Source organism: Typopeltis vanoorti, chromosome 4 (genome assembly GCF_054136105.1).
Source record: "Typopeltis vanoorti isolate ZY-2024b chromosome 4, IOZ_Tvanoo_1.0, whole genome shotgun sequence".
Lineage (NCBI taxonomy): Eukaryota > Metazoa > Arthropoda > Arachnida > Uropygi > Thelyphonidae > Typopeltis > Typopeltis vanoorti.
Genome location: NC_143552.1, coordinates 48,462,987 through 48,490,540, shown reverse-complemented (window position 1 = coordinate 48,490,540; position 27,554 = coordinate 48,462,987). Strand labels below are relative to the sequence as shown.

General features: G+C 35.4%; 1 protein-coding gene across 5 annotated transcripts in view; it reads left to right on the top strand.

The window, feature by feature from the left end:
* Positions 1 to 1,502: 1,502 nt before the first annotated feature.
* LOC150107285 (LIM domain-binding protein 2-like) overlaps positions 1,503 to 27,554 on the top strand; it is a 412,695-nt gene continuing 386,643 nt past the window's right edge. For all 5 annotated transcript variants that reach the window (XM_090391781.1, XM_090391780.1, XM_090391779.1 and 2 more), the window contains exon 1: positions 1,503 to 1,568. The gene's annotated coding sequence lies outside the window, so the exon portion shown is untranslated. The remainder of the gene's footprint in view (positions 1,569 to 27,554) is intronic.

Genomic DNA, 27,554 nt, shown 5'->3' with positions numbered 1-27,554 from the left:
TTTCCCGATACACGGATTTTTAACACCGCATCTCAAAAAGTGACCATAGAACTCGCATTGTCAAGGACAATAATACATGTATTATGAAACAATCATGAAATGGCAGCAGTCATCTGCTTCTCTCTCTCTCTCTCTTTCTCTCTCTCACTCTCATGAAGAGCTTTGATTCGTTAATGGTTTGAGTATACTACGTGAAGGCTAAAAGAATGGAGACTTATTACCACATGTTTTCAAAAATGTCAGGAGGCTTCACTATCTCTTTGGGAGTAAGATATTAATGTTAAAATGCTCTAAAGATTTGTTAACATAAGTAGGACCGGCCGCCATATGGTGAAGAATGCCACTCATGTAATTTCTTGGTAAAATATCGATAGCTAATGAATACTGCAAGATGTTCTGGAACAGAAATTATAAACGGCACTCACTTCAGCCCTCAAGACAGTTGAACTGGATGAAAAACTAATATCAGTAACATCTGAAAAGTAATTACTCATGCAACTGAAAATATGTATCACCATAATCTAAATAACATAGGAATTTATACATTTAAAACAAAAGAAAAAAGTAAAAATGATTTTAAAACAAAAATTGAAGGATCTATAACTATTTGAGGACTATATTATATCTTTACTTTTGGAAAATTTCAATAGTACACCAAATCGATAATTAATAAAAATCATCTTTTTTCTTTATGCTGATGTATCCCTTTGGAATCAGCGTTTGCTTCCATGGTTTAACGCTGTTTAAAGAAAACCCATTATGGATTCGATTTCATTTGCTGACTAGGGAAACTTTTCCTCAGTGTATTCCTGCTTTAGTTGAACTTTGGCCCACGTAGGAAGTGTTTATTTATTATTTCTTTCTTTCTCTTCCTGAATCCCTGGTTCTTAAGTTCGCATCTCAAATAAATTGACTGCAGAATGTGACAGATATATATACGAGTTGCAGCAGTTTTCTGCCATGTTCTCTCTCTCTCTCTCTTTCTCTCTCTCCTGAACAGTCTTGATGCATTGATAGCTCGAGCTTACTATCAGGCAAAGCCTGAATGATGGTAACTGGCTACCCACTTGACTTCAAAAATTTAGTTAGGACTAAACTAGTTCAACTATACTCCCTTTGAGGAATAATAGGTTTTAGAGGATTTATAAATTTTTTTAGTGTTTTATTTATTTTTCACATATTAGTTTCTTATTACATGCATATATAAAGAAGACAAAGGGTAAGTGAAAATACGAGAAATAAGTCGTGGTTGTAGAGATTTTGGTATAGATTTATTTAATTGTCTAAGTTTACTAGCTTTCGTTTACTTTTTGTGTTTCGATTATTTCGTTTGGTATTATTTTGTTTTCTATAACTGCATTCGGTTTTAAATTGTTTTGGCTAGTTTTGAGCGTTAATTTCATAGGTGATGTATTTACGTTTTTTCCTGCTACTCTCTGATACAAATAGCCTCCGACCCAAAATAAGTGACTCATTTTCAATAGTAGTTGAACTGTAAACGCGGGTGGTATTATTAATTGTGTGGAAATAGTGTTATATTAGATAAAAATATAAAATTTTAAACCCAAGTAAGTGTAGCTTTTTCTCTTGTGTGTTTATTTTATGGTACCTTTATTTAATTAATTCTTTATCCTAATGTGATAATTTAAACAAACTACTTCAAGCAGACTAGTTTATACGCCACCTCTGACTCTATTCACGACGAGCTTTGATGTATGAGAAAATACTGACTCATGCACATTATACGAATAAACTCGAGCGTCGTCTGATACAGTGTAGTGCATATTTTATTCATGTCAGTTTTTATTGGCGAAGTTAATAGTTAGTGAAAGCAATATGAGAGAATTAGGTACAGAAAAATGTATTACTATTATTACTGTTAATTGTTTATAACTTTGGTGTGTTTGCATTTTTATTTTCATAGTTAGATCAACTGATGCCTACTGAAACGAGCGAGCTATTTTATTTTCGTTGAATATTGCAGAATTTCATGTATTTTACCTATATCATAAGTTTAATATATTTTCATATTTTCACTTGACCAACCTCTGTATTCTATGTACGTATTGATAGGTTGGCGATTGGTGTGTTCTCGGTGGAGGAAAGAGTAGACTTTGTAGCTGATAATTTTACTTTTTAAATTTAAAACAAGAGTTTGTTTATCAGCTTGACAGTGTTTTGTTCACTTCAAAAGATAGATGAATTTACATAGGACTGAAATTCCAGTGTGTGTGTGTATTGAGAGAGAGAGAGGGGGGGGGTTAGTGCGAAAGAACGAAAGAACCTGTTCATGTGTTTCTTAAACAGCTGGAGGTTATAGTCCTTTGGGAAAACAGTGTGAGCAAGGCTGATCCAAAGAACACTGTTAGGTAGATCAATAGAGGAGGAAGACAAGTTGGTTCGGCAAGTTTGAAGCTCAGCTGTGTTATGGGTGTTGTTGACGAGCAGCTGCTCTTATATTTGTAGGTTCAGAGAAAAGTAGAGGAATGACGATGGTTAGTTTTACGAAACAGCGCACATGAAAATATTCTAGAAAAGCTTAAGACGTTTTGTGTGTCTATGTGTTATTTGTTTGTTTGTTCAAAGAAATGCTAGAGGTTAAAGTCAGCCCACGTAGGATTTTTTTTAACTTGAATATCTGAGTTTTATCCAAGGTAGGATAAAGTGAAGTCAGAGCTTTCTTACGAGAAATAAGATAGAAATATGTTTTGGTAATATTCAGGTTTAGGTTGCTCTCATCGTACTAGAATAGAGCGAAGAGATCAGTATTTTAGATATTGGTTACAGAAGATCTTGTGCTGTCATCAGCAAAACTATAGATATGATCTGAGATTTATGAGAAATGTATATGTATCGGAGGAAGGAATAGCGTTGGCGAAAGTGCTAAACTCCACTTAAGCGGTGTTGGGGAATCTGAAGAGTAGAAATTCTTCAGATTCCAAATCGAAAAACTAATGATCCAGTTACAAAGGCTAAAGAAAGATCCTAAGATAGTGGCTTCATTGTGTCTTCAAAGAGTAGGCAATATTAGCTAAGAGACCTGCTGTAGATCAAGAATTGTGAGATTTGTAGTGGCGATCACGAATCAATTAGCGAGTCTCCGCCAGTTGATTAGTGATCTCCAATACAGATTGATTGGTAAAGAAGTTGGCTGTTGAAGACTTACTCCATTACCTGCTAAAGAACTTAGGTGAAGGTAATGCAACAATAGTTTGATGGCGGAATTTTATCTTCTTTTTAGGGGAGAAGGATTTGGGCTGAATACAGGCCTGCTTGAATGCTGTATTGTATATAATAGACCTAGTATGAATGATTTATGAAGACGATATAGGATGATTTTTTTCTTTCTAAAACACAATTTGAGGGAGAAAGAATATATCATCAGGATCGATTACGGAGGTAAGTTTTTTTTTTCCCACTCGGAAACTCGGGTTTTTCGTCCCGTAGAACAGACAAACCGGCCCTGGTGAACACACATGGATTCATGAATACATCTAAGCCATATGCCGGTTCCGAGCCCGATTTTTTTTTTTTTTGCAAAATTTTAAATGATAAGAAATCGTTTTAAGAACTTCTGAATACCACAATTTGTAAATTTTATTGAGCAACTGTGGAATTATAATAAACAGTTATAATTTCACGTTAAAAATCATATTAGCTGATGACATATCAGAATAATGATTTTTTTTTTTGCGAAATATAAAACCATTTTAAAAAGATCTGATTGAAATCAAAGTGCACCCTAAATCCCAAATTTGATTAAAAGATTATAGAGTTCGATGAAATTCTGAAAGTAATTTGAAACATTCTCAGATTAGCGATATCGTGATATATGATTTCGATTTTTTTCCTCTTTGTATCTCGGAAAATTATCTAATTGGAAAATTGAATCTCAAACTTTTGAAAGAATTCTAAATACCAAATTTGAATAAAATCCTTTTGCTAGAGTCCTTAAATGAGTGACGGAGATAAAAAACAATTTTTAATAAGTATAATACAAGTTTATGTATTATACAAAACACACACACCTAAAAACATATCAACATTTCTTAAGCTGCTATAACTTTTGACATAGTAACCGGATTTTTACAAATGTACCACCATCGTTGGCACTCTTTTAATTTATTCTCACTTTGTCATCGCCATTAAGTTAGTTCTCTTGAAACAGCAGAAATATCCATAATCGACAATTCAACTGGGAACAGTTTCAAACTGCAATTAAAAGAGATTGCTAGTTCGATGTTAAATAGTTTACCCACAAAAACGACTAGATTTCAGTTGTTTTTGTGACGAATTAGTCCTATATTCAAGACTGGTATGAAAGATTTTTTTCCCCCGCTATAATTCCCTTTTTATTGACAAAACAATATGAAAAGCTAATTATTATTATTTTCCTTTCTTCGCTATAAATGCAATATTTTATTGCAGAATAATTCAAAATTATGATAATAATTTCTCCCTAGCCTGTTAGAATTTAATAATATTTGGTATTTTGGATAACTATTAAAATTAGTCGCATATTTGGTTTCTAATATAAATATTAAAATAATGATAATTATTTTAATATTTATATTATATTAGAATATTTATATTAGAAAATATTTATATTAGAAATACAAAATATTTCTAATATAAATAAATAATGATAATATAACAACATGACCTATTATCATTATTCCTGACACCTCCAAGGAGTCAGTACATTATAGTCATAAAATTAGACACAAAATAAAGTGTCTGCAGTGCATCTGAATGGATGTCGGACAGTGAGATATTTAGTTTCTATGGGTCGGGTCTAGATTTTTCTATATATATATATATATATATATATATATATATGCCGTTTTCAGTTAGCCAGTTAGTGATCAGATTGGATATTTGTGTAAGCTATGTTTACTTTGTTGTGAATGAATACCATGGCCGTGTCGTCTACGTATTGGGAGATTGCTTTTTAGGGGTAGATGGCTAATATCATGTGTGTATATTTTAAACAGAATGGGAGAAAAGAACAGCTCCTTGTGATACTCCACAGGTTACCGGTAGCTCTTTACTGTGCGCTGATCTTATACGTGAGATGTGCTTTCTGTTTTCCATGTATGCGTTGAACCACTGGAGTAGGAAACTTCCGACTCCGATGTGTTAGTGTGTTCAACAAGGCTTTGTGTGTTAGTAGGTCAAACGCTTTTGTTAGGCCACTAAAAACAACTAATACTATTCTGTTTTTATCTAAGCAGCGTTTATTAGGTCTGTGAAATCTTCTGGGAGTGTTGCTGTTCCCTTATTTTTTTGAAAAAACCATATTGTGTTTATGGAATGATTTGGAATTTTTCTTTGTATATGGAGAGAATGGCATAAAGGGCAAAATATTATTTATTTCTTTAATAATAAGAAGAAAAAAAAAATACGATGATTTCTCAAGAGCCAATGGCTCGAAAGTATTGAATTAGCAGACTCGATAATTCTGTGTCCTCGAATGGTAACTTTTTTTTGAGACCGAAGGATAGCATTTTCGCTTGTGACAAAAACAAATCTGAAAATTATAAGCAGAGGTAGAATTAAAATATGCTTTCCCCACTCTTTACAGCAACTCAACATTGTAATTTTGAACACTATGCTTCTAGTTGTGGTAGCTGGGGCATCTCTTAGAAGAGGCAACTGAGGCCATGAGGCAAAGGTATTATTTTTGTAAATCGCATGTTTTCAGGCCAAATTGTCTCTTTTCCGCGATAAAAGCACCTTCTACCCCCCCCCCCCCCCTGTATGAAACATGCTACTCGCCCTTACTCGATAAGACCATATGAATATTTCGGTTACATGTTAAAATTACACGGGATAAAATCACATTGCCAAAATTACACAGGGAAGAAATTACATATAGATAAAAATACACTAAGAGAAAACTACACAAATTTGAATATTCACACCGAAGTTTTTTACTTTAGAGTTTTTAAATTTTTATGATGAATTTTATATTTATTTTCAGATAAGAGTTCCGTTAATTTTGTAATACTTATAAGACCTATCTGTTGAATTTAATTCGATTAAAATATTATTGGTATTTTGTTATCAAATTAAACACATAAACTTTCTTAATATTGCAAAAATTACTTTTATTTTAAAAAATAATAAATAACAAACACTAAGTCATATAAAGCTATACATCGTAAAAAATCCAATCGTCTATTAGAGTCGTAATTTTGTACAATATTTGAAATACGTTATTTTAACGAAATGTACCTACGACGTCCTGGGTTTCGTTGACCAGTTAAATGCTGCAAATAGTTTGTATGTTGTAAAGATAATTCTTTAACAATGTTATCCAAAAATTTCTAAACAGTTGGATGGGGACACTGAAAGAGCGACTGAAGTCCATAGTGCTATCCATCGATACAATTTGTAGTTCTAGTTATATAGTTGGCTGCAGAGTGTCTATGGTTCCAAGTAGAAATATTGAATAGAGGTTGTCTATAAGTGCCGTTCCTGAACTGTCGACCTCGAATATATGTACGTTCGAAGTAAAGGAGAACTTGCTCGATTTGTTCATCATATTCATCTAAATTAGAGAACAGACAGCAACTTCTAAAAATATTTCTAACACTTCTTCTTCTGGTAAAAGTGCATGGGATCGTAACATTTTAATGTGTACTGCAAATGACTGATTGGAGTCATATAGAGATTTTAGTCCACATTCATTTACTTTGCGTATAATAGATTGTGATAAGGGGAAAAAGCAGCCACCAATTTCGATGTTTTCAAACACGGTACGGAAAGCATTCATTGCTGCTGTTTCAAAATCGGGCAAAATTTTTCGTGGTCCAACTTGAGGAATTTTCTCCAGTAACATGTTCAGCATCTTCACGTATATTTCTTCCTTTTTCCCCTGGTAGAAGAGCCAGTAGACAAGGAAAAACGACGCCTGAATCATATTGGACAAGGTTACTATATAACTGATAATATATTTCTGGAACCACTTTAAATGTACTATTTGCTAGCCAAAAATCGTTAACTACAAGTTGATCTAGAAGAGTCTTGACCAATTAGTATTATACGTTCTGGATCTTCTGCCCCGGAATCATGAATAATCCATTTAGAGTACTTCTCTGATATTTCAAAATTTTTGCTATCTGGATTTGACGGAACGTTTTCGATTGTTTTAGCTTTGGATCTATTTAATCGCCTCGTCATGGAGCTCTTCTTCGGTAGGCATATTTTTAATCCGTCTGATACAGTCACTAAACTGTTAGCTATAATTGCACGAGCCGTTGCGCCTGGATTCGACATTTTTCTTTTCATTTGATTTGCAAGTTGATGAGCTTCAGATTCAAAAGTCCTATTAACACGACAGTGTTCTGAAGACTCACAGATAATCTTGTTGTCTTTGGTATGGTAAAGTTCTAAACCTTGCACAATGCCAATGAATAGTTCCGATAGAAGTTTCACGGTGACGAACAAATTCAAATCCTTTGTAAATTATAATTTGACCACCTTTATTACTAACGCCGTACTCAAAATCAGCCATGGGTAAATTAAAAATTAATTTTAAAAAAATTAATCACGAAATTTATTACATCGCACGTTATACACTAATTGTATTAAGATTCACTAAACTAAAACTGAAGAATGTAAGACAAAAATTTACTTATATACCTTCATCTAAACAATTCTTAGAAATTCTTGAGCAGTTCATTGTGATTAGCAATTGTCGATTGGTTTTACCTTAGGAAATTATTCCTTGTAAATCTGAGGAAGTACTAATTAGGGTAGTAATCACTACATCACTTTGAGTTTCCAGCTCAACCACCTCCCTAATCCCCTTGCCCAAATCTGCACTAGTGATTGAGCCCTTGCTGGTTATAAATTTTGTACAATTTTTGGTAAATTTTATTTTATGTGTAATTTCTTACTTGTGTATTTTTACCTTTTAATTTTTTTTTCTTAGTGTATTTTTATCTATGTGTAATTTCTTCCCTGAATAATTTCGTCCTCGTAATTTTTGCAGCGCAATTTTATCCCGTGTAATTTTGTCCTGACACGGAATGTTTCTCACCAATTGGACGGGATTTGAAGTGAGGTCTTACCAACCAGATGATAGGTGTCACATTTTCGTCTGCTCCACTGACATACCTATCTCAGAGATATCAAATAGTGCATTTTTTACACTATTTTTACAGCTAAAAATGCGTTATACACCCTCTATCCAAAAAAAAAAAAAAAAAAAAACCCGAACTTTTCGAAAATAGAAGAAACTAGTGGCGCCACCTGTTTTCTTGGCGAAAGCGGCAATCTTCATTAGTGTTGTGTCAATGTTTATGACATTTGTTTCATTAGAAGCCGAGTTATAGTGCCAAGAGTGATAGTGTGTTTTGACGAACGGTCGGTCGTCGCGATATTCATGCCGTACGCGACGAATTCTTGCTATCAATCGCTTCAAAACTTCGAGATAAAACTCACCATTGACCGTTTGACCAGGTGGAACGAATTCTTTGTGGATAATGCCCAGGGAATCGTAGAAACTAATCGGCATTGTCTTTACTTTTGACAATGCTGATTTGTTCTCCAAGCGACTTTTTTTCGGATGCCCCTCTTCTGGTGGTCTCCACTCAGCACTCTGGCGCTTTGTTTCGGGCTTATACTCAAAACACTGGTGACGAAACACATTTCGTCACCATTAACGATCGCTTCAAGGAAGTTTGCATCCTTACGAGCGGTTTTAATGAGGTCCTTGCAGTGTTTTTTTGGTCGTCGGTCAACTTGTGGGGAACAAAAGCGAATTCAATTTACGAAGGCCCAACCCCTCTGTCAAAATGTTGTGCACAGTTGATTTTGGAATCCCCAGTTCATCTTCAATCAATCTCACAGACGATTTCGGGTTTTATTTGATGAAATAAAACCCTTCGGTCAGTCCAGTTTTTGGACAGCTCGACTTTTCGTCGTCCTCAAGCGTCTCACGACCACTTTGAAATCGCTTAAACCACTCGTAAACTTGAGTACGGGATAAGCATTCATCACCGTATGCCTTTTGAAGCATTTGATGCGTTTCGGTAAAACGTTTACCAAGTTTAACACAAAAGTCAATCGAAGTTCTCTGTTTGAAACTCATTTTTTGACCGTTCGTCAAAACACACTGTCACTCTTGGCACAATAACTCGGCTTCTAATGAAACAAATGTCATAAACAGTTGGCACAACACTAATGAAGGTTGCTGCTTTCGACAACAAAAAGATACAACAGGTGGCGCCACTAGGTTATATTTTCGAAAAGTTCGGTTTCTTTTTGGACAGAGGATGTATAGTACTGAGTGCATTCAAGCTAGCTGTTGATAGAAACAGAAGTTTAAATAACCGGATACCTAGATTTTGCGAAGATATTTCCATTCCGAAAGAGAAAATGTACCCTTTTTAAAAGAGAATTTCGAGCTCTTTTTTCTTACTAAATTTCTTTTCGTAACAGAAACCGAAATCTAGCTACTTGCTTAAAATTTATCTCCTCTTGTCAAAACTCCACGAATTTGTTTCTCTATTTACCATCTTATTTGGCTGAACTGTTATAAGGCAGGGTATTGCTGGAACACGAAAGATCCAGATGCCTAAAATTTTCACCTATAAGCACCATATTCAATTATTATTATTATTATTATTATTATACATGCTTCATAATGGATTCCAAACCTAAGTTTACTCTTACTGTTTCAGAATTAAAGGAGAAAAACCCGACTCTTTTTGAGCAAAGTATGAGCGCAGCCCAACAATGGATTGATCCACCTGAGTCAGGACTTCCACCCCCTCCAGACTACACTCCTGACTCCAATCGCTGGGAAGGAGAACCCATACCTCATGAAGATTTATCGTCCATTTCACAATTCACAGGTCTTAATCTCCTAGTAGCAGGGCCTGGGAATCCACAACACACTCACTCTTCACTTCCGCCCCTCTCCACCACGGTACTACTCTCCACACCATCTTCACTGTTTGAAGAGCTAGAAGAAAATAAGGCAGAAGAATTTCCTTACCTACAGGAAAAAACCTATGATCCACGACATCTATTTGAGTATACAATTACCATAGGAATTCCTGTTCATGAGATTAAGGAAGGAGATCAAAAGAAAAGTGCTTATGCCAAAGCACGATCTATAATTCCTCTCCATCCTGGAAGTTTTCCTCTGATAACAGAAAGACAAAAGAAATTATTACATTCCAAAATAGACAAAGAACTCCATGAACTCACTGCAGAAGAAAAAGCCAGCACTAAGGAAGAGATTTTCCTAGGGCTAAGAGGTTTTGATTACTGGATGGGGTTCATAGACGGAATGAGGAGAGGAGGAGACAGAGCTACAGGGTGTTCGGGATAAATTTGACAGTTTCGTAAGGAAAAAGAAAATCTTCTTTGTATCTATTAAATTTAATGAATTGACAAAAAATCATTACAGGCAGAGTTAATTACAATACTATCAACAAGATTTACTCAAAATAACCACCATTAGCATCGATCACAGCTTCAATTCTGCTTCGGAACCTCGAACAAGCTGATGCTACAGTCTCCCTGGGAAGGGCCGCAAAAACTGTTTTAATTTTATCCATTAACTGGGCTTTTGTATTACTGGAAGTGCGATTGGTGTCTTTTTCAACTGCGCCCCATACAAAATAATCCATGGGGTTAAGGTCTGGGGAGTTTGGAGGCCAAACATTTGGACTGGTGAAGTCGTAGAAATTTTCAGACCACCATTTTTGACTTTTCCCAGAGGTGTGGCAAGGGGCCGAATCCTGCTGCCATACATACGGCCTACCATTGGCTACCCTTGTTATCCAGGGCTTGACTACAGTTAGCAACTCCACGAACAAAGCCCGAATTCCAATGCCAGGGTTCTTCAACACCTGTTCCTGCAGATTTGCGAGGAATTCTGCTGTACGAACGCAATCAGATCGTCTGCTAGGGATCTTTCTTCTTGCTACGTCCTCGTAGTCACCATTGCAAGTCTCTAGTTCATGCCTGATTGTTTTTACTGTATTCAGGGAGCATCGGGCAGCAGTCGTAATATCCATATTTTGATGGCGGGCACGAATCATCATGATACAAGTTATTCTCTTCCATGATTGAGGTGGGTTCCAGCTATCCATCCTTTCTGACATCTTGTATATGAATGAAGAAGGGTCCAAACTTTTAAATGAAGAGAAGTGTGTGTTAATACATGTAACTTACGGAAAAATATAATTAATTATAAATATGTCAAATTTATCCCGAACACCCTGTAGAACTAAGGCCCTGGACCTCACTTCGAAGAGCATGATGAAACATCTTTAACAATTGAGATCTTCAGTGGAGGAGGTGAAAAAAATCAGCGAGGGACTACAACGCATGTACACAACCAGCAGAGAAGATCTTGAAGAGGGAACAAAAGCAATGAAAAGTGCTGTTCCGAACTGCGAAGAACTCCTAGAAAAGATGAAACCATTAATAAAGCCTCTAGCCCCTCCCCAGACTGCCAACATAACGACAACAACAGCCCCCGCTGGAGCCAGATCTCTTGCACTTGCAGGAATAGCTGATCTAGAGAAGTCAGCTGCAGCCAGAGGAGATAAAGAGACTAGGGATGGCTGCAGGAATTCAGGTCCCGATTATTAAGGAACTTATTAAAAATTATGGAAAATCAGCTGCACGAGTGTATATCCTACTAACTGCAGAAAAAAGGCTAATTCGTGATACCACAAGATATCCCCTTGATCTATATTTTAAATTATAAATTAAAATTTCTATTATTAAAAAAATTATTATTATTCAATCATTATTACTGTTATTATTATCATATTCAAAATATCAATATATGATAGCAGTAGGAAATTTTGGCAACACGTTTATCAGTTTCAGTTCGAAGTGCGAGAATATTATCTCAGTTCATGCTATTTTATTCTCTAACCTTACTACCTTCACTATCTCTTTGAATGATCTGAGTTCGAATGCCATCTGGAACGCTAGAAGCACTATCCAACCGATGGTGATTAATCAGTTTCACACAGAAATCATAAGATCCCATGCAGAACAAAAACATCGAACCTGTGAACACGTGCACTTCATAAATATAACATACTCCTCATGAAATAGTTTCCTCACCTGTAATTCAAACCAACCAACTCAAATCTTTTACTAACTCGGCATTGTCGTTACTCTATAAGCTCAGTTTCCATTGTTGAAGTATACGACAACGAGTAATCTGGATGCAGATCACTTTTTAGTGAACTTATTGAAAACCATATATACAGGGTGTTCGGGATAAATTTGACATATTTATAATTAATTATATTTTTCCGTAAGTTACATGTATTAACACACACTTCTCTTCATTTAAAAGTTTGGACCCTTCTTCATTCATATACAAGATGACAGAAAGGATGGATAGCTGGAACCCACCTGAATCATGGAAGAGAATAACTTGTATCATGATGATTCGTGCCCGCCATCAAAATAAGGATATTACGACTGCTGCCCAATGCTCCCTGAATACAGTAAAAACAACCAGGCATGAACTAGAGACTTGCAATGGTGACTACGAGGATGTAGCAAGAAGAAAGATCCCTAGCAGACGATCTGATTGCGTTCGTACAGCAGAATTCCTCGCAAATCTGCAGGAACAGGTGTTGAAGAACCCTGGCATTGGAATTCGGGCTTTGTTCGTGGAGTTGCTAACTGTAGTCAAGCCCTGGATAACAAGGGTAGCCAATGGTAGGCCGTATGTATGGCAGCAGGATTCGCCCCTTGCCACACCTCTGGGAAAAGTCAAAAATGGTTGTCTGAAAATTTCTACGACTTCACCAGTCCAAATGTTTGGCCTCCAAACTCCCCAGACCTTAACCCCATGGATTATTTTGTATGCGGCGCAGTTGAAAAAGACACCAATCGCACTTCCAGTAATACAAAAGCCCAGTTAATGGATAAAATTAAAACAGTTTTTGCGGCCCTTCCCAGGGAGACTGTAGCATCAGCTTGTTCGAGGTTCCGAAGCAGAATTGAAGCTGTGATCGATGCTAATGGTGGTTATTTTGAGTAAATCTTGTTGATAGTATTGTAATTAACTCTGCCTGTAATGTTTTTTTGTCAATTCATTAAATTTAATAGATACAAAGAAGATTTTCTTTTTCCTTACGAAACTGTCAAATTTATCCCGAACACCCTGTACATGCATGCTTAGTTCTGTGAAATGATCTGGGTTCGAATACCATCTAGAACGCTAGAAGCATATAAGCGCTTTCCGACCGAATGTGATTTGTCAGTTTCACACTAATTGTCAATATTATGGAGTGACCAACTTACAGAGTTGTTCAGTTTCACAACTTTTATCATATACATAAAAAAAATCATGAGAATCAATAAATACACAGCCAAAGAAAACACACAGTTTACAGACAAAAATACTGTTAGTGAGAGGTAAATGGTTTAGTGCAGGGTTACTCAAAGCGGGTTCCGCGAATCTTGTTTACAAACATTCACTTATTTTTTTTTTTTTTTAAAATCAGTGAATCGAATGCGATATTTGTTTGTTTTATAATTGTTTTTTTGCGAGCGGTTTTTTTTTTTTTTGAGTCATCAGCCATCTTAACACGGGTAATTTCCATTTGCATCCGTCACGCATGATATGTAAAATTTTATAGCAAGAGATTTTAGGGGCGGAGTTTAAGGTTTTTGATTTTCCCATTCACTTTACCCTATTTTGTATTGAAACGTTGAAGTTTTTGATACGTTTTCCCAAAAACATATCTCTGTGAAAAGACGTTCTCACTATAGCGTCCATCATACCAGACTTTGAAAAACTGCAGTTCAAAACAACAACTGCACTGTAGTCATTGAAATGAACTTAATAGTTCTCACTATTTTACAATCACACTAAATTGTATAATAGTAAGTATTTATTGATTCCTTCATTTTTTTCATGTTTATTTTAAAGATAGAGTTGTGAGGACTCCGCAAAAAAATTTTGTTTTGCTTTCGGGTCCACTTTAGCAAGAAGTTTTGGGGATCCTGGCTTAGTGTGTAGATGGTGATAGTGACGACGTGTAAGAAGATAGTGGGTTGTGTGGAGTAGGATGCCCTCCCACAACAAGTCCTTGGAGGTGTTGTAAGGTGAAGACAGCACGCTTAATGAGTAAAAAGTATTACTCATTAAGCGTGCTGTTATTAATTTTACTTATTAATAACAATTAATAAGTAAAAAGTATTTGTCATAAAAACATTTTGGTAAATTATATTAGTTTATATGAGCGTATTAGGAAGTTTAACGCATAACGAGATCACCGAAATGTCATATCCTTGAAGATAATATAACCAGTAAATAACCATAGCAGGTTAGGTCAAAGATTAAGTTTATGAATTTGCATACCTAATACCATTTGGGAATATACATGAGTGTTGCAGTAAAACAACAATATTACTTAAATTAAAGCATACAATAAAATAATGCAGGATTGAACGCTTCTCTTCATTTTTTATATATATATTTTTTTCACTGTTGTTTGTATATGTCCTGGATACGGCGAATTTTGTGTACACATATCCGAATTTTTTGTTACCTTACTGTATTCATTTTATGGTATTCTTTCACTTAACATTGCATTGCTATTTGTTGTATTGTTATATTACACTGTATAATTTTTCTCTTCTCTTTTATGTATGCTGCATCTCCGTGGAGACCGGGCTTTGGCAGTGCTGATTTTTTTTGAATGAAATTATATGTACACACACATAGTTAGATAATATGTAAACTGTACTCTAGACACCAAACATGGAACTTTTTCAAGTTACTTCAGGTCTCAAATAAGCAGGATGTTGGTCTCTCACACCGCGATGTAATTCGTCTCCTACCTTAGGGATATTCACATCCATGTCTCCAGTCTGTTGGTTAGCGAGCGGTTACCTATCCACTCGGAAAACCAGGCTGCAGACTCCTACAAAACTATGCATAACAGATTATTTCAGAGTAATTTAAAAATAATATTAAAAATAATAATTGTAATGAGAGAGAGAGAGAGAGCAAGTAACAGACAAATAAAGAGAGACATTTAATTATCTGATCCCTTTTGAGTACACACGAAGTTTGAGATTTAAGGAGGAAAAAGAAAAGTAAAAAGTAAAGCAGTATCGACATCAAAGCGTTACTATAAATTTCTTGCATTTGTCGATAAAATGAGGAAGATAATGTTAATCTAATAATGTTTATATGAAGGCCAAGTATTTTTCTAAGATAAACATTAGGTGTGTGTGAGAGAGAGAGAGAGAGAGAATTACAAATAGTCATGATCGCATTTTATTGGATCAACTAAATTTATCTGAGAACTGAATAATAAAATCATAATTTTTTTTGTTGTTTTGTATATCGGAGTTTACTAATTGCCGTTTAGTTTGTTTTGGACTGCGATTCTTTGTTTTAATTTCGTGATTAATTTGGTCTTATTCTGTTGTGTTCTGTTTATTATTTAAATTTGTGGTTGTGGTACCCGGTGCATTGAATTTCAGTGATGTATGTATATATATATATATATATATATATATATACTGTATATATATCGCCCGGCTAGTGGAGTCGTAGCATCTCTTCTCTCCAATTTTCATTACCTAGTATTATTATTATTATTAAACAAGACCTCATGGAGTCAAAGACTCATTCCATCACCCTTATTGGAGGCATGAAGTATCTTGAGAAAGCTTCACGTTTTCCTGGAAAAGAGGAACGGGATTATTCTACCCTATAATAGGTTTACCACATTTCTTTCTGGGATTCATATGTAAAATAAAATTTTTCAATATATATATATATATATATATATATATATATATCGGGGCTTCCACGGGCTACCGAGCGCGTCCCCTAGGTGACGGATGGGAGGGGGGACCCTGACTACCATCCGTTGGATATCAGGACAGCTCTGAATATGTTGAATAAAGAGCCGTGGAACCAGTGGTTTTAGGACTGGCGATCCCATGTGAAAATATTGCCATTCACCAACCCGCACTTGGCCAGCGTGGTGAATTAATGGCCTAACTTTCTAAGATGAATCCGACAGAAATAAAATGGCCCTCATTCCCGGAGGCCGGATTGTTACTACCTATGGCAGCAGGAAGTTAAACATGAAGGCAGAGGGTGCTAAGAATCCCCGGGTCACTAGATCATGCTGCCATTGGACACTAGAGCTTGGAACATTAAACTGTAGGACTCTGAGCAGTGAAGCACGATTAACTGAACTAACTGAACTAACTGAAGAGCTAAAGCGACTAAAATGGGACATTCTTGGACTGTGCGAAGTCAGACGTAATGGTGAAGAAATTCTTCGATTAAAAAATGGAGACATATTATATTATAGATGTCAAGATAAAGAAAGAATCAGTGGAGTTGGATTCTTGATTAACAAAAAACTGAAGAATAACATAATAGAATTTGACAGTGTATCCGATCGAATAGCAAGTATTGTTTCAAATCTCGAAAAGGTACACTCTTAAGATCGTCCAAGTTTATGCACCAACAATAAGTCATACTGACTAAGAAATTGAAGCCTTCTGTCATGATATATCCCAGCTCTACAATAAAGGAAAACATCATTTCAGAATTGTAATGGGAGACTTTAATGCTAGAATTGGTATTCAACATTCCGATGAAAGCTCAATGGGAAATTTTGGATATGGTATGAGAGATAACAAAGGAGCAAGGTTAATAAAATTTGCAGAAAAAGAAAACCTGTATATCATGAATTCCTTCTTCAAGAATAAAACACATAGAAAGTGGACATGGAAAAATCCAAATGGAAAAACTAGTGAAATTGACTTTATCCTCAGCAATAAGAAAAACATCTTTCAAGACTACTCTGTTATAAACACCTTCAACATTGGAAGTGACCATCGTATGGTACGCAGTAAGATTCAAATAAACTGCCAAAAAGAAAGAAGAAAAATGTTTCGGAAATCAAAGCAAAACATAGATGTACACAAACTCAACATCAAAAAAGATATATACCAACAAGAACTAAACAATAGATTTAAACATCTTATTATAGATGACAATGCTGATCTATCAGAAAGTAATGACATTATTATCCAAAACCTTTTAATGCTCACTTGAAATAGCTGGTACCACAGAACAGAAACAAGACAAAATTTCTGAAGAAACAAAACAGCTTATGAAGAAACGAAGAGAAATGAAACAATCAATTAACCTACAGAATAAAATTGAATACCAGAATTGTGCAAAACAATCAGAAAACGTATCACAGAAGAAATAAGAATTCAATTCTAAATTCATACAACAAACAATTGAAAACAACCATAGTCTCAAAAAAGCCAAACAGCAACTGATGAACAGCAAACAGATGGTTGCAGTCAAACTATAAGACGGAACCGTCACCAGAGATAAATATGCTATAGCAAAAATAATTGAAGAATTCTACTCAATATTATACCAGGATGATGAATTAAATGAAGAAGAAGACAACTACAACACAGCCAAAGTACCACAGATTCTACCAGAAGTTATGCAGAGCATCCAAAGCTTCCAAAATGGGAAAGCTGCAGGTGAGGATGGAGTTATAGCTGAACTTCTAAAAACAGGCGGAGAAATAATCTACGAACTCTTAGCAAAACTATTTACTTTATGCATGAAGAAAAATGATGCACCAACAACATGGAAAAAGGCTACCCTAATTCTGATACATAAAAAAGGTGAGATAGAAGACTTGACGAACTACCGACCTATCAGTCTACTTACAGTGGTCTACAAAGTCTTAGCTAATAGACTTTGTGCGACTCTGGACCTAGCACAACCAAAAGGACAGGCAGGCTTTCGAAGGGGCTTTAGTACAATGGACCATATTCAAGTTGTACAGCAGATTATTGAACGGTGTAATGAATATCAGTTACCACTGTGTCTTGGTTTTATTGACTATGAGAAAGCCTTTGATTCACTTAAAACTTGTGCAATACTTAAAGCATTACGAAACCAACAAGTGGAGGAGCCCTACATCAGAACCATCAAATCCGCATACACCAACGCCACAGCAGCAATTCATTTCAATGGAAACATCTCTACTGTGGGAATACAGAAAGGTATAAGACAGGGTGACACAATATCTCCAAACTTATTCACAGCATGCCTAGAAGAAATATTCAAACTTCTTGATTGGGAAGGGAAAGGTCTGAAGACAAATGGAAGATATTTAAGCCATTTACGCTTTGCAGATGACATAGTTATCTTTACTTCAACTGCATATGAATTACAGACTCGCATCCTTGAGCTCCAAATTGCTAGCAGAACAGCAGGCCTAAAGATAAACCTAAAGAAGACCCAAGTTATGTTCAATAGTTAAGTCCAACCAGAAATAATAAAAATCAATAATGAGGAAATTAAGCAAGTTGTATCATTACATATACTTGGAACAACAGATATCAATGGAACAAAATATCATGGATGAAATTAAAAGGCTTGCGATGCTTGGGTGGAAAGCATTTGGAAAATTACATTCAATATTCAAAAGCCAACTACCATTATGCCTGAAGAGAAAGGTTTTTAACCAGTATATTCTTCCTATACTGGCATATGGCTGTGAAACATGGACACTGAATGCAAAGGAAATTCAAAAATTAAGAATAACACAATTTACTATGGAAAGAAGTATGATTGGTATCACAAGATTGGATCACAAAAGTAATACATGGATAAGAAATCAAACCAAAGTCTCTGACATCATAGGAAGAGTGAAACATCTGAAGTGGGCAATGGGCTGGGCATATTGCTCGAAGACAAGATCAGCGGCGGACAAAAGAAGTACTGGACTGGATTCCACGAGAGTAAAAACGACCACGACGCCGACCTAAATCACGGTGGATTGATGATCTCCTTTTCCATGACATGGAAAAGGAGAGCCATGGACAGAGAATGTTGGAGTAATCTTGGAAAGGCCTTCATCCAGCAGTGGATCGATAATGGCTGATGATGATGATGATATATATATATATATATATATAATGTTAAACTCGTATGTAGTGTTAAACTCACTCAGCAAATTTTATAAACCTGGGTAATGCGAAAATATTGCTAATAATAATATTTCTCAGTAATACGATAGTGATGCGCTATTAGACCAGTATACTTTAAATATATGAAACAGGTCACTATCACAGCGATAGTAGTGCGCAACTGACAAAACATTTGGATACTATGAAAGTAGGAGGCTCAGGAGGAGGATATTAATAATTTGAAATTCCACCTAATATTAAGGGAAATGTTGTTGTTGTCGATCGATAACCCCTTCCTCCCGGCTAACTTTTTCTTGCAACAGATTGCTTTAAAACTAATGCATCTGCAAGAAAAAAAAGAAGAAAAAAAAACGTGCGTTTTTCTTATCTCTTTTGTTAATCCAGTCTTCTCCTCTCGCAGATATAGTGATAATCTGTCTTCTCCTTTGAGTCTAAAATGAAGAAATAAATTCCCTGTTTATATATATATATATATAACTTCATTGTCTAAGGAATCACAGATTCCTAAGACGATGAAGACGACGACAACAGCTGCAGTTAATTGCTATTGTAATGCCCAAGGAATAATCAGCTGTTTATTAATTACGACAGTTCTGTGAAGGCACTATATTAAACAGGAAATTAGCAACTTGATACAGTTTTCAGGTTTTCATCCTGGCTCGATTATGAAACAGGACAACAAAAATGTGAAAATAAAGCTGAAAATAAGGCAGAAATGAGCGAAACAATTAAACCATCCTCTTTACGACACATTTAACTTAATATTACATTTTCACTTTGTCGGCTTCCGTTCATTTTCTCTTCCACTTGTCGCTCTTCTACCGCGAGCCGTTCCGCTTTGGTTCTCACGCGGAATAGTCGCTCGGGCTCTCGCGCCACGCACTTAGACAACGTACACGAACACGCACAACACTACGCGAAGCGTCTCCCACAATGCATAGCGCGCACAATGGGGCCTATTTGAAACGGTAGTCGGTAGACAGTGAAACAGATGTGGCTGGTGCCCACGCAATCGTCTGTGTGGTATATTCTGGAGTTTGTGGCTTGGGCGGTAAGTGAGCTATTTTGTTTTTTTGGTGTTACCTTATAGATTTTGGTGTCCGTTGGAAATCTCTGGGTGAAAGGTAGCGTATTGAAATGGTCGAATAAGGGTGTGAGCTTCTCTCACACAATGAGTCAGATCTAAATGGTGGGTGAAGTTACCTGATTCTCTTTCAAAATATCGCTGCTTATATCAAGATCTTAAACTTCAGAAGCCGCTGATTATGGCATTTGGATTAATCGCATAAAAGAGGTCAGTTTTTTTTTGTGTGTTTTGTTTGTTTGTAAAAACTTCCCTTCTCAATTCTCCCTGATGCTTAAAAGCTATCATAAAAATAAAAAAAAAGTCTACCGGTCTGCTAGGCAACCCGCCGGTGATGACGCGAGATTTTGACACGCTTCACGAGCCAGGGACGGGTCATGAGTCGCTTGTCCCTACAGTGTGCGAACGAGACAGTCGAATGCCGCCTGCGTACCATCGGTAGGACCGGAGATTCACGCTTCAGTGCTTAGGGTAAGTGCAGTGACAAAAATGGCTTCTTTGCCAAGCCTGGGTGCTTGCCTTGAAACATTCGTTGTTAAAAAAAAAATGGTAAAAAAAAAAAACAAAAAAACAAAACAACATAAAAATTGCTGCCAGACGCGAACTCCATGACGTCACGACTTTGTTTTCTATCAAATAGTGGCCATTTTCGTCCAGCACAGGTCAAAGTGGGATTCTGTTCTGATGTTTGCTCCATGTGCATGAAGGTGACGCTTCGCTAGTAAAATATATGCAAAAATTGCCGCAAAATGCACGTTGAGAGAGTTTGAAACAGACACGAAGCGAGGAAATAAAAATGGCGGGTTGCGTTCTGGAAGAGTTAAGCAAAGCAAATGAGAAGAAAAATATATTTGAAGCCATACATTTGTCAGTCTTTAAGAGTTCTTGGTGTAATTGAAGTGTGATGGGGGAAATTCATGTATTAGATTAAGTGATTTTATAGGTAATGCTTCGAGTTTCTCCATTCGTGATGTTGTTTTGCAAAATATGGTGTAATTCAAAAGAATAAATCCAACTCAAACGGATATCAAGAAAAATGTTACCTCCCCGCAGCAATGCTTTTTTCTTCTTCTTCTTTATTTACTGAAGTATATATATTTTTATTCACTTAGGCGAATATCTGTCACTATATTGGTGCCACACTTGTATCAATGTTATTTTGTTTTGAAAATTAGACATGAGAGAGGTGGAAGCAAAATTTATATTTTTAATGTAGTTAAAGACATAAATTTTGCTTCCACCTCTCTCATGTCTAATTTTCTTTATTCAGATATACTTCATCCTTTTTAGTAGAAGTTAAAAAGATTAAATTTTCATTCTACTAACCGTAAAAATCAACGGCATGCTGATTATAGTTAAGCCGTACGCACATTTCGTTCCTTGAGTTCCAGAATTCTGATTATGAAGAGAGAGAGACTCGTATATGAGAGTAGACAGAATTAGCTCTTTCTTACACTATATAGACTACTAGCATAGTGTGAATAATACAGCTCAATCGTTAGTTTCACATAGATCAGACAGAAATCGGGGCAATTTTTGCTTGTGTGAAAATGCAAACCCCTCAAAACTGTCTGACATATTTTAAATATTTTTATACTGTAGTTTTAAATAGTACTAGTTAATTTCCGACATTTATCAAATATTAACATATCATTTCACACGAATAGGTTTCTTTCGGTTAGTTTAGATCAGGGGTGGGGAACCCCTCGCCCGAAATTTCGCCCGCGAGTCTATTTCAATTCGCCCCTTTGCTGATGTACTCGTATGTACATCAGCACACTACATACACTATATATAAGAGTTAAAATTTGCCAGTCGCCCGCGGAAGTTTTTAAATTAGCAATTTTCGCCCTTGATACTAAAAAGGTTCCCCACCCCTGGTTTAGATCATCCTGTACATTAGTGCCTCCTAACTGAGTCTGTTTAAAATCTACTTTAACTCACCATACCGTTCAGCCACTTTCTTTCTTTCCTCCCTCTCTGATCATCTTACCCAGTTTCTTAAAAACGCCAGTAATACTTTTCGAAGGGAAAAATGCTGTCCTTCAATTGTTATTAACCGATTAATCTATTCATGGTTCCATTTGGGGATTTAACAATTGCGCCATCCCACTCCCCCCCCCCCCCCCATACAAAACAATTCTCGAACAAAAGTATTAGATGTTATGTGTTGAATGACCATTTCTAGTAAGTTGTCGCGAAGATAATGTTTCATTCATATATTGCAGTATTCATTTGCTATATTTCAGCTACTTTTTTTTAATTGCAGTAATTTTTTTATCCGTAATGATATTTCGAGGTAAGAAGTTTATAAATTAATAAATGAAAGAATAATTTTTATTTTAATTGATTTCAACTGCCAATAATAAGCTCCAAAGTGAATCAATATAGTCAGATGATCACAGTTTTTAATGCAAATTTCTCTCTCTCTCTCTCTCTCTCTTCTTTCCTCCTTGTTAGGTTAAGCGAAATCCTGATATCCGAAACTTGAGCGAGTTGCTTAAAATTTTGGAAGTTAAAAAATTGGAAGTTAAAATATTGGAACATAAAACGATTTTATTGAAAAAACGGACGTTATTAAAAGAAAAAATTAACAACCAGAGAGGAAACTTAGAACTCATTTGCAAAGGACAGAAGGCAGACCATAAGTAGGCTTCCAGCTTGGGCCGATCAAATGTGCTGGAAATGTCAAGAGCGACCTCTAGATTTTCTCCAAATCCGTCCATGGCTTGTGTGCAAAGATAAATAACGCTGAATATGATACATGCTGTATGTATCACTAATTAATTAGATCTTTAAGTAAAGAAGTTCGCTGTTGGTGACTTCATTGTTTGCGAAAGGATTAAGCTGAATAATAGAACGATAGCTTGAGGGATGACTTATTTCCGTGTTTTAGGAAGGACTGTATATTAATCTGCTTCGGTACTTACAAGTAGATGCCAAATGTATTTTCTTCACTTCACATAATACCTCGTAGTATTTTTTTTTTTTTTTTTTTTTTTTGAGTAGGATAGTGATTGCTTTGAGTGTTTCTAATAAAATTCCCTACTGTTTCAAAAAGAACTTCAAGGATTTTTGTGGATCCTTGGATATGGATTTTGGAAAGTGACTTTGGAATCACTATGTAAAAAAAAAAAGAATAATATTCATAAAGAATAATGAATTGCATTTAAAAACACCTATTAACAATGTTTTTAAAAACGTGCATTGAAATGCTATGAAACAGTCATGAAAAGGGGTGTTTTTTAATAGCATTCTTATATATTGACAACATTCATTATCAGAACAGATGAGGTTTTTTTTTTTTGGCTATTCTCATTAATACATAAGTTTATATCGGTTCGAATTATTTTACCAAATTATTTCTAAAGTGGCCTGATTGAAACCAAAATTGAGATGCCTCTGTAAATCTTTTATCTACGCCATAAATACTAAATTTCATTTTGTTCCATTCAGTCGGAATGGAACTAAATACTTCGAATCTTTATGTCGATTTTTTTCGCAAGTAAATCCAACTGAAATCAAACTTGTGCCCTTTCGAATTTTAGTAAAGGAACTAAATTTCCACAAAATCTATCCTATGTGAATGTTAAAGTACGCCAACACGTTCATTGTCAATCACGCGATATCGCGTGTTGCGAGTTCTCACCGGTCGGCCGATCACGCGTTATCGCGTAGACGTCGCTAACTAAATAAAAAAAAATTTGGTCACCACACGAAATTCCAATTTTCAGCTTGGCAATGAACGTTCATTGCCAATCACGCGATGCGAGTTCTCACCAAACGGTCGATCACGCGTTATCGCGTGGACGTCGCTAACTAAATAAAAATAAAATAAAAAAAATTCCAATTTTCAGCTTGGCAATGAACGTGTTAATGTCAACCATTAGCGCATTTTAACAAGGAATCCAGTTCAAAATATTTCCAACAGTATCCTCAACAAATTCAGCAGTATATTATAGGATTATAATATGATATTACAGTATGCTCATATTATAGGATTATAATATGAGAATGAAATTTAATTTCATAACTTGTACATCTGAGATTATTTTCCTGGAAAGGTAGGTGCTTGCAAAGTACAGTGAGATGGTTTTATCAGGACATGAAGGAAAGGAAAAAAGGTAATAGAGAAAGCGGATATCGGCATGATGGCTGGTTACTGATGAATATTACAAAGGAAAATGACTCGCTCATATTTCATAAAAAATGACATTTAAAAATAAGTGGAGACCAATTTCAAAATCCACATACTGAAATATGGAATTCCACATGCGAATCAAAATAACTTTTAACATTTAAATTATATCCCTGTGTAATGTCATCCATTCACTGTAAAGAACGGTGCTAAAATAGTTTGAAACACTAAATATAAATAAATAAATAAATGATATAGAAAGCAATTTAAGCTTTCTATATTTATTTACATTTCGTAAGTATGTTTGTTCTTCGATAATTTCTTTAAGCGTATTTACGAATAAAATGTTTATGAGCGGGATCTTTCTTTGTTAAAATAGCTAAATGTGAAATGGAAGATTTTTTTTTTCGATAAGAATATTTATTCATATGAGAGATTCATGTGTTTATGAAACCATTAGGCTATTTTGTAAACAGAAATGGCAAAGGAAATGCGCACCAAAAATCGTTCAACTTATTCAATCGTTCAACAAATTTTTCACTAGAACCATTTAGCAGCATATTATTAGGTAGCATTGATCGTAATTATAATAAATGATGTAAATACATGAAATAAAATATACTTCTTGGTAATTCTGTATTTACAGAATCATGAATAATTTGAATGAACTTTAGTAGGGTTTCATTTCAGTTCAGTAGAGGTTTTTTTTTTTTTTTTTAAGGGGAATTTTTACATGATGGACAAATTCTTGTTCCTGCTGTCTATGCTGTTTCTGTAGCTTATTTTTATAAGAAAAATATATCCCGAATAAAACTTTTTTTTTTTTCGTGTGTCTTACGTAACTAATGCCAAAGGAGATAGGACCTCAAAACAAGTTAAGGAATTGCATTAATTATACGAAAGATATTTCCATTTTATGACTGCCATAAAATTATGCCTTTCGGGATCGCATTCTTTGTATAGTGACACCATTGATCCCATCTCATCTTTCTGGTGTTAGGCTCAATGGCCTGTCACGGCCAAGTAACCAAGTAACTTGGTTTCTCTGAAACCTGATTACTTAATTACAGACATATTGCAGACAGTTAATTCTGTCTGTAATACGCATGTGTTCTGGTCGGTTTTCCTGTTTTGCGGGATGAAAAACTCGAGTTTCCGGGTTTTTCATCCCTTAAAATAATCCAAATAAATCTCCTCAACCACCGTATGAAACCGACTAATTCACCTTTAGTTGAAAACCGTAATAAAGGTTCTTCGAGTCCTAAATGAACCCTGGTCCTTCCAGCTAAAGGGCATCGTCGAAACCAGTTAAGATACGGAGGCTCTACATTCGTTATTACACCATTTATTATTACAGAAATTTTACTGTAGATATATTTTTGTTTTGCTTAATTTTGCTTAAAATGATCCAAAATTGAATTCACTCGATAAATTTTAATTAATCCAGTTTGCGCTGGATTACTTCAGTTCGGTGTATTGCTCAAAATTTTGTATAAGAATGATCCTTTTGAAACTGAACCATATGGACATATCCCATTATTTATATATATATATATATATAATGGGATATCTAAATAAAATAAAATCTACGAATAACTTGCATTTCGACCTGGGGAAACCTGAATCTTTTAAGTCCTTTCACTAATTTTGCGATACACAGTTAAAAATAGTGAATTGGTTTTAAATTTTTAGATCACATAGATTATCATTATGGGACAACAGGAAATTGTCTTAAAAATTAAATGCATGGTTTCTATAATACAATCACAAAAACCAGTGAGACTACAGATGACCCTTTCTTATTCGAAGCGAATATTTTCGAAAATAAATCTTTTATGATTCGATTGGAAAATATAGAGGAAGTGAATGGATTATAACATTTGTGCATAGTGTACTCTAATTATCTAAATTACAATAATATAGAAAAGAATCAAATGAAATCAATAACCCAATGTATTCTAAATACTATAACTAGATATTAAATGTATATGCGAATTTCAAAGAATTGCACAGTTCGAGTGATGACATAGTTCATCCAAAAGCTTAAAGTATTATTCTAACACTTTAAAATTATAATTAAAAAACATTCAAAACATAGATTGTGATCCACTTCAAAAGAAGGCGGAATGAAATGTGGATGGGAGCTGTTTTTAAAACGTAGTAACTGTATTGTCAACACGAGTATTGTTGGTGTAAGCATGACATCTGTAGTAAGAGATGAATCTGATCTGTTTATTCCATATCCATCGAATCTGGATATGGAATAAACATTGCTGCACTAATAGGTTTTGTCAAAGAGAAGCTGCGGCTGTTCATCTGTTTGCATGGACTTCTCTACTGAGGTAACCTGATCCACAGGATACCTAACATTATATTATATTACTAATTAGGACTAGAACTTTTCGCAGGTACCTACACTCTGCTGCTTCTGGAATTATCCCAGATTTCAGCTGATGTGTTAATTGACAACTGAGTTAAGCTACTTAAGCTAAAGCATTTGGAAGATAGTTTATAGCCCCATGCCTGCGATTAGGAGAGGAATGATTTTGCTGGGCCCTGAAAAAAACAAAAAATCATTCTTCCTTAGACCCAGTGAAATTTTTCTTTCTATAGGGACTGGAACATAAGGACACTAAACCAAAACAATTGAAGAATAGTTATGGTTCAGAAGAATTTTATAGGTACAAGATGGAGATTCTTGTCCTGTAGAAAGTGAGATGGGCATGTAAAAGTATCATTCAGAAGAAAAACACTACTCGATTCATATAGCGAGGACATGAGAACGGTGAACGTCAGCAAAGTGTAGAACAGCTGTTGCGTAATAGAAATGCCAATAATGCTCTTCTTGGATGTAGCTGCATTAATGGAAGTGCTCTTAATAGCTAAATTTAAAACTGAGATTAAAGCTGCGAATATCGTTAGCTACTATGCTCCTGAGCCTCCGTAGCTGCTCAGTCGGTATAGAAGAAGCCCTTTCGTCGGAAAGACCTAGGTTCGATTTCTGTCTATGACGTGAGGAACCTTTATTTGGTCTCTTTTGACTGAAATTGAGTCAGCCGGTCTCATACGGAGGTAGAGAGTCTTTTCAGACGGAAACTCGGGTTTTTCGTCCCTCAGAAGAGGCAAACTGGCCTCGTGAACACACACGGGCCTACAGTCGTGTGTATATATATATATACACTTAATCCCTTATTAGGAGGGCGGGCTCAACCCGCCCCCCTCCCCCATGCGAAATACGAATAAATAAATAATATGCTCCTATTGATGATGCAGAAAATGGAGAGAGAGAGAGAGAGAGAGAGAGAGACTGTAGTGTATGTGTGTCCT